Below are 9,004 nucleotides of genomic sequence, written 5' to 3'. Positions count from 1 at the left end.
TTTGAAAAATCGCTTTGACATGGCAAAAACCTGGGAGATAGCTAATCGTCTGCGTGGTGGCAAAAAAGACGTTCAATCGATGAGATGATAGAGAAGTTTTTCGCACCTGTGACGCAAAAAACGATTGAGAACTTCAGGGCTTTTTTTGCTCGCACTTCTGGTGCAGCTCAAGATAATAATAACGTCGGAACAGACACGTTGCAAAATTACAATCTAGCTTCAGCCTTTTTACCTTCCCTCGCTGAAAGTGAGCTCCGAGGTTATTCATTTTCTTTTAAACCAACTAAGTCACTAGCCTTCGATAAGGTGCGTATACGGGATCTCCGTAAAAATTATGAAAAACCTCAATATGTACGCTTAGGAATAATGAATGATATCATAGAGACCGGAATACGGCCGACGGGAATGAAAACTGCTATCGTTAAGCCACTTTACAAGGGAGGGGCAGCGGATGATTTTGCCAACTATCGTCCTATATCAGTTTTATCGTGCCTGGCGAATTTACAAGAAAAACACCTTTTGAGGGCAATGAATGGTTTCGTAGAAAGGTTTTGCTCATTGTCTGATCATCAGTGCGAGTTTGTTCCGGAACCAGGAACCCAAGCGCTTTTAGATAGTTTTGGAGATTGCTTACATACAAGTTTTGATAATAATACGTTTTCATGAGCTATGTTCTTGGATGTGTCGAAAGCGTTCGACAGCATAAATCACAAAGTTCTTTGCTCCAAGCTATACAAGCTGGGTTTTCGAGGTCCGATTTTTTCACTCTTTAAAGATTACATTTCAGGAGGTCCCAGGTTGTGGTTTTTAAAAACCAAAAGAGTAGTAGAACTTTTTTAACGGCTGGAGTACCGTAGGGTTCAGTGCTGTGTCCTTTACTTTTTAATTTATATATGAATGATCTCCCTAGTGCTGTTTCACAATGTAAAGTATTTCAGTACGCGGACGACACGGTGTTACTGTCATGTCATGCAGATTACCTTATCGCCAATCAACATCTTCAAAATGATATTACTTGTACAATGGATTGGTTTACTTCGAACCTGATTAAGGTGAATGCGTCAAAGACAAAACTGGTTTGTTTTAAAAATCCACTTAAACAGGTTGAACTCCCACTTCCTGTAGCGCTACGTACTTCCAGCTGCAGATCTCGTGATTGCGAAATTATTGAATGTGTCAAATCTGTAATATACCTCGGAATATACTTCGACAGTGATTTATCTTGGTGTACACCCCTCACGTATTTGTAAAAAATGTTAAGAAGTGTTTCGTGCTTACTATACAATGTTAAAATGTTTCTGCCTTTCACTGTTAGGAAAATGATGGCACAGGCTTCGGGATATAGTCATTTACGTACGGCATAACACTTTTTATAGTATATTCGTTGTTCTGGCGCGCAAGAGGTGATTCGTTATTGAAAGGTATTTGTGCCTCCTGGGCTGGCTTCCGGATAATAACGTAAAGTATACAAGTTCTTCCCCCGAAAATATTCATTTTTTTTTATTCACCGCAAAAATAAGCTATGAATTGTCGAACCCTCATTCTCCGGTCAAATGAAGCGATATCGGTCCGAACCAGATTCCAAATGTTTCAGAGCTAACAGTTGCCTCATTCAGAAGTTATGGGATATTTTCTGGAAATTTTAATGGTAAAATGGGGCCCGTTTTATACGTGTTCTGTAACTGGAGCAATTCAACTTCATGCATTCGAGAGCTCCGTCGGCTTTTATTTTCCCATAGAAATATTCAGATGATCACTTAGGGTATAACTTCTGAATAGGATAACGGTTATTTCTTAAACTTCTGGATCTGGTTCGGACCGTTAACGCTACGTTTGGGCTAGAATGGGCGTTCGAGGATTCGTAGCTTATTTTTTCGGTGAAGAAATCCTGTAAACATGTTTTGGAGGACAGTGTACAGCGCTGCAGCCTTGCTATCTAAAGGTTCGCTGCATTACACACAATTTTGCCCATCGCATTTTCCTCGAGATCTAAAATGTTTTACAAAAGAGGGGAACACACGATGCGATTCACACTTGTAGCATTCGTTTGATTTCCATTACTTTCTTCGCTACCATATGACCTTTTTTCCTGACATGTCTAGAATATTATCAGATTATTGAGCAATATGCGCCTATTTCCTGTATGTTTCATAACTACATATAAATATACGTTTCGACTCTAATTCTAGATTTTAAACATTCACAGACCTAGGGGGTTTATTCTGAACGACTTCTGCGTAATCCGTGTCATGATAGCACGATGACGTACAAATACATCGCCGAATCGTGGCGATTGCACTTTGCCGAAGATTAGAAAATATAATCATTGAGGTAATATAACAAAGCACCCAAGTGCCACACCGGGGCTAAGGAGGATTACTTACCAATCATATTCGCTAGTGCTTGTAGGTTTTGCTGTAGTAACTGTTAATCTATGATGAAAAAAAAAATTCTCCTTTGTTTTCTAAAATTGTTTATTGCAATATTTGGCAAAAGACACATGAACATACTATAGTGATATACACCGACTCACGCCATTCCTTTTAGTGTATTTACGTGTGCACTTTGTATAGAGTACGCAAAAGGATAGCTAAAAATAGGGGTTGGGAGCAATTGCACTGCTAAAGCCACTCTTTGCAGGCCCCGCCTTTCTGTGACGAGAAGCCTCCTTAAGCATGAACAGTGATAGTGAGTACAAGTTTAACAATACTCAGAATCAATAAGAATATTTATTTTGACTTCATTTGACTTTCACAAAAAGGCTACCGCCAAATGTGTATGTTTTTATCAATTAGTAAAATTAACTTAAATACAACAATTATTACGATGAATAAAGAGACACATTTCTCGAATTCGTTCACTCCCCCCCCCCCCCCCCCCTTTCCTTCACGCACTCCACCTCTCTCTGCACAGAAAAAATGTTTTGTTTATTTGCATGCACACCAGATAAACGTTCAAGAGAACCGGTCAACAAACAATGAAAGAGCCTGGTCACCGGAAACTGTCGTGCAGATCAAATGAGTGCCCCGTTGAAAATATACTACACGCATCATGTGGGATCCTTCGACTAACCTTGACAACTGACAACTGGAGAAAGTGTATAGATTTCTTATGCCTTAGCAAAGCCTTTCAAGAAGAGGTAAATAAAGTTGACGCTTTCCAAACAACTCTTAAAGTCGGACCCACCCCAGCCCCGCTGAGAAAAGTCTCGTTTGATGTTATACCACAGACAACGGCATTCAAAAACTTGTATTCCCCGCGCAACCTGTACGTTTTTGTTACCGAATGATGTATCTGTGCGTGTTGACCACTTCACAACGTGCACGGGCTAATATGCAAGACTAGCTATTAGCAGTTTATGTTTTACGAAACCAATTTGCCCAGCACTATTTGCTGAGCAAATTGCTACTGGTTGAACAATTTGTTTTTGTTTTGTTTTTTGGTGTGCATGAACGTGACAAGCGCCGTGACACCAACTGACGAAATCACGTGATAGTAGCTCGAAGCAACGCATACCTAGCACGAGATGTTTCTTTGTGATTTATAATATTTACTTTTTGTTCTCAAATGATTTTAGCCTCGTTTATCTGGGCGTCACTTTTTAAGTGAAAAAGTCAGATCTTGGTTTATATCCGAAAACAAATATTAAAATTTAAGTTAACTTTCGTTTCCATCATTGTGGCTTATGTCGGGCACATCCTTCAGTGACACTTCCGAAGAGAGGAAGAGTGCACGTGCTCAACAATAAAGGGCACACATGCGTCTGCTTTTGTTTCCATTGCAACAGAAAGTTCTTCCCGAGGTGTTTTGTTCACAATATTTCGACTCGAATATCACAATATTTTTTTTGTAGATTCTTTAGTAATGCAATGCCGAAAAGATGCTGTGTCTACGTAACAAGTAAACAAATAAATGGTATCCGACAACATCCCATCAAAAGTAGGTCAGCAACGACAACCACTTAAGTCCGAGAATCATTGCCACAGCGACGCACCCTGAAAGATACAAGATGATAAATCGTCGTACATCAAAAGGAGCCGATTACTCTTCGGCTGTCGTCCGCTTCCATCCCTCAAACCTTGATTGGGACGCAGCGGTGTACCGAAGGCTCGATGAGCCTACGATACACCGCTGCGAACTGGTGTCTCAGCGAGAAGTCCTTCCCGACGGAAGTGTTGCCGAAAGAAGTCACCATGGTCTCTTTTCCACGAACGATCTTCCTCCGGTACTTCGGTAGCTCACAGGTCCAGCAGACATGCGTGAAAAACACGTGAGTGCTTCCTACCGCGCCGTCAAGGCATTCTTCGACAGTCGCCCCAATGGTCGAGTTGCGCCTGAAGGCCCTTGCCATGTGTCACAAGGAGTCCGAGTCGTTCACTCTCTGCTCGAGCAGGTACCATGGATGAAGGGCCGTTGCACGCACACCGACACAGTTCCAGCCACAAGATTCGGGACCAACTTTTCTTGCGTGTCGTCTGCTTCCCAAGACACACCGTGACAAGCGCTCGATGCCGAGAGTCTCTGGAAGAATATCGCTGAGGACGTGCCACCCAATATCCAGGAAAAGAGGACAGTGCGACCAAAATTTGATCTCTCAAATGAACTTGGAACGGGGTAAGGGAAAGAGAGCACTGAAGTCACGAAAGCCATACCGAAAGCTCCGATGTCAGATCCAAGGGGCCTGCGGTCGCGGTAGTTGATTAAGCAAAAGCACACGAGGCAAACAACCGCGGCGGCCGAGAGTAACGCTAGAAACTCGGCATGAGAGGAATTAAGGTGGATGTCGTTCTGCCAGGTGGTTTTTCCTCCGACGTAGTACGCCACATGATCGTCGAACAGGAAGCCAGTATAGAAGATGTGAGATCCGCGGTACTCCGAGAAGATAATGTTCGCGTCCAAAACGTCCAGCGGCGTACCAATTTGTATTTGAGGGGGGGGGGGGGGCAACCCAGACCCCCCTCCCCCAGGATTGGGGGGGGGGGCGGTTCCCTTGGCATCCCTTGGGCGCCACTAGCATATGTTTGTTCTGCCCAGTCGCGGCTGTTTCAGGGAGGGGGGGGGGGGGCCAAAATACGTGCTTCCCCCCCCCCCCCCCCACTCCAAGAACTGGGGGGGGGGGGGGGGCAAGCGCCCACGAAGACGTCGATACGCTTCAGCAAAAGGTTACGCATCCAATTGTGATCTCCGACTTTGACCATCTCGTAGCTGACGTTCAAGTCTTCCAGACGATTCCTGAACGGGTGTAGGACAAAATGGTCCCGGACACAACGGTCCCGGACAAAAAGGTCCGAAGTGCCCTCCCGGGCAAAAGGGTGCCAGGTTAATTTATTAATACTTTGAGCGCTCTTAATAGGACAAAATGGTTTGGTACTTCTATTTTGACACACGATCAAGGGTAACATCAACATTTTCATAACATTCATTTGAAACAAATTTTAAATCCCTTCTATCTATACCATGTAGCCCTATTTCTCAAAGGTCCTTGATTTCTACAGATATGTTCCACGAGTGTAATGAATATCTTTCCATCGTTAGAACCTGTTTTCAAAGTAGCGCCATCGAGCTTCAAAACGATACTTGAAATGAAAATCATTACCATACACGTACTACAGGTTCTTGACGTGGTTTTTTTCAATGAATATGTCACACTACCGCGTGTTCTATTCTTCAGAAACAGCATCGCTTTGTCTGAACATTGTATATTAAAGAAATCAAAGCTTGATTTCGCAATTATAAGTGAATTTATTACATAGACCACTTAAGTGACAAGAAGTCGACGCTGCTGAAGCGAAGGCCTAATACGAAAATGTATTCATATGACCCACACCCCTGAAAACGTCGTTCAAGGGACGGAGCCCTTGCATGTACTGTGTGCAGAGAGTTACAAGCCGCCGCTAATATCCATCAACAGTAGAAAATAGAAAAAAAAAACCTGCAAAAGGCAAATAAATAATGCCACGCTGGGACCATTTTGTCCGGGTTGGCACTTTGGACGATTCTGTCCGGGACCATTTTGTCCGGGACCATTTTGTCCGGGACCATTTTGTCCGGGACCATTTTGTCCGGGACCATTTTGTCCGGGACCATTTTGTCGGGGACCATTTTGACTGGGACCATTTTGACTGGGACCATTTTGACCGGATCCCTTCCTGAACAGAGTCCGGATATTATATCGACATGTGGCGTTCGGAACACCGTCAGACGTGCATCTTACTTTCAGTGGCCTTGGAGATAATGTAGTCCATCCGGATGTTCGCTTCTTCTTAAGCAAAAGGTGCCGCAGAAGTTCCCCTCTTCTTAATTGTGCTCCGTGACTTGCAGTTCCAAAAGCGATCTTTAGCGATGGAGGCGGTGTGCTGCCGGACGACGACTGCTCCGCAGAAAAGCTCATGCGATGATGCCGCGTTCTCGAGAGGATTCTAGTGACTGGGAAAAATGATCCAGGTTGTCAGAGGAAAGTTATAAATCTTCGAAGTGATCGGACGAAGAAAGCCTCGCCTCAGAATGTGACTCGGTAAGACGACCAACGTTTCGTGATCGTAGACCGCACTTGCGTTTAGTAGGTCGAAGTACTGGGGCCAGTTTCCGCGCCAGTTTCGACTCGTGAAGTTTCTAGGGAAGTAGGAAACGATCCAGTCAGTGCCGTGTGTTCCCCTCAAGCGGACGATGGCCACGTTAATGTCAGGCTTTAAAGCAACGAGTGACTGGCTCCCACATTTTGATGTCCAGTATGTTAAAACGATGCAAAGCAGAAGAGAATCACGGTCCATCGTGCTCTTTGCCGCTACAGTTCAGCAGTGCCTAGACCGTATACGACCGCCGAGTTTTCTTTGTGAGAAGCGAGAGTGAATTCTCCTCACCCAGAGGAAAGGGGACAATCTATGATCTCGTTCCGTATAGAATAAACCACTCTGTTTTTATGCCTTTTTCGTGGTGGCCTAATATATGCGAAGCCAATATTCTCTTACAACGACTGAAAAGATTTGCTGTCGGCTGCTTTCAACACACCTCATTATGTAGATGCCGTTTGTGTAAGGGGATTATTTAATCATGAAGAGCAACAGAAGTAGGCCTTCTGAAACTCTTTCACGGTCGCTGCAGTATCCCATCCGACTACGATCGATATCTACTCACTTTACACAATATTTATAAAATAAACCAATATATAAACAAACTTGTATTTTCGACGCCCACCCCCAACTTTCTTCGACATCAAGGCCTCGGCGCATGAAGGAGTGGCGCTGGGATTGACTTGAGATGACGTAAGGGGGGGGGGGGGGGGGGGGGGGTGACGCGTACATTGTTGTTTTTTAGATTTTATTGGTTCAACAGAGTTTGGGGTAATAACGCGCCTCTTGTAACGCGCTACAGATAACTTCCATGGTAACCCTGAGACGTAGGAAAAAAAAAAAAACGGACAGTACAACGAAGTCTCTAACACAGCTTGAAAATTTATTTAACAGCCATCGTCTTATATACATGTCACCGACCTCCAACACAATTCAAAAGACCTCCTCGCCCCCTTCACAGTGTACGCTCGCCCTCAACGTATACCGACAACTGCACACAAAGCAAACACGCCCGAAACACAAAGGGACACTAACTCGAAAAGGGAATGCAGGAACTTCCGCACTTGACAAGGTCAGACTGAACCAAACAGCACTTACAAATTCTTTTGTTCCCCTAACAAGAAACAAACAAGGTTGTCCAAAAAATAAACCACAAAAAACCACACCCAAAGAACAAGAAGAACCCGAACTGCGAAACAAATGACCCATCACTTAACTCCCCCCCCCCCCCAAAAAAAAAAAAAAAAAAAATTTCATAAATCTAGACGCTTTCTTGTTCCCTTATCAAGGGATAACGAAGGTTGACTGATACAGTTCCCGAAGCTTAAAACACGCAGTTTCCCTTAACACTCTCCTAGGGCTATTCGTCTCTCTATGTAAGACTTCGGTGTCCTCTGGTACACAGTTGTTGCACTCGCCTACATGTTTAGCAATTTCAGAGTTCGGTGCATTATTTTTAACTGCCCTTTTGTGCTCTATTATACGATCGTTTAAACACCTACCAGTCTGTCCCACTTAGGAAAATCCGCACCGCAGAGGAATTTTATAAACGACCTCTTCCTGACAAGGCACCGCTGGATCCCGGTGTTTTTTCGTATACCCCAAACCCGTGCCAAAAGGGAAGTTAAAAATAATGCACCGAACTCTGGAATTGCTAAACATGTAGTCGAATGCAACAACTGTGTACCAGAGTGGGAGGACACTGAAGTCTTACATAGAGAGAATAGCCATAGGAGAGTGTTAAGGGAGACTTTGCGTATTTTAAGCTTCAGGAACTGTATCAGTCAATCTTCGTTATCCCTTGTAAGGGAACAAAGAAGTTTCTAGGTTCATAAAATGTTTTTTTCTTTTTTTTTCCTTTCGGGGAGGTGGGGTGGAGTTAAGTGATGAGTCATTTGTTTCGCGGTTCGGGTTCCTCTAGTCGTTTAGGTGTGGTTTTTTCTGGTTTATTTTTCGGACAACCTTGTTTGTTTCTTGTTAGGGGAACAAAAGAGTTTGTAAGTGTTGTTTGGTTCACTCTGACCTTGTCAAGTGCGGAAGTTCCTGCATTCCCTTTTCGAGTTAATGTCCCTTTGAGTTTCGGGCGTGTTTGCTTTGTGTGCAGTTGTCGGCATATGTTGAGGGCGAGGGCACACTATGAAGTGGGCGAGGAGGTTTTTTGAATTGTGTTGGAGGTCGGTGACATGGTATCTAAGGGGAACACGCCCGCTCGTCACAGCCAAGTCGTCATAGGGAAACTGGTCATAGGTGAACTGGTCAAAGAGGGCATCTCGTTTTAGGTGAACCCGTAATATTGAAAGTGATCGGAGTGACCATCTCGTTCTTGGAAAGTTCGTCACAGACTTTTTTTAAGAGGGGCTTCATCCTGAAAAGTGTTTGCATCGAACTTATCGGAGTTTCAACCTTGGCGTCTTCTTTTGCTTGTTTGAAGGAAA

General features: G+C 43.9%; 1 pseudogene; it reads right to left on the bottom strand.

Moving 5' to 3' along the window:
- Positions 1 to 3,933: 3,933 nt before the first annotated feature.
- Positions 3,934 to 6,770, bottom strand: LOC121838511 (annotated as a pseudogene).
- Positions 6,771 to 9,004: the final 2,234 nt, after the last annotated feature.

This window comes from Ixodes scapularis, unplaced genomic scaffold (genome assembly GCF_016920785.2).
Source record: "Ixodes scapularis isolate PalLabHiFi unplaced genomic scaffold, ASM1692078v2 PGA_scaffold6__148_contigs__length_123643588, whole genome shotgun sequence".
Taxonomy (NCBI): domain Eukaryota; kingdom Metazoa; phylum Arthropoda; class Arachnida; order Ixodida; family Ixodidae; genus Ixodes; species Ixodes scapularis.
The sequence above is the reverse complement of the archived record's forward strand: the minus strand, read 5'-3'. Positions and strand labels throughout refer to the sequence as shown.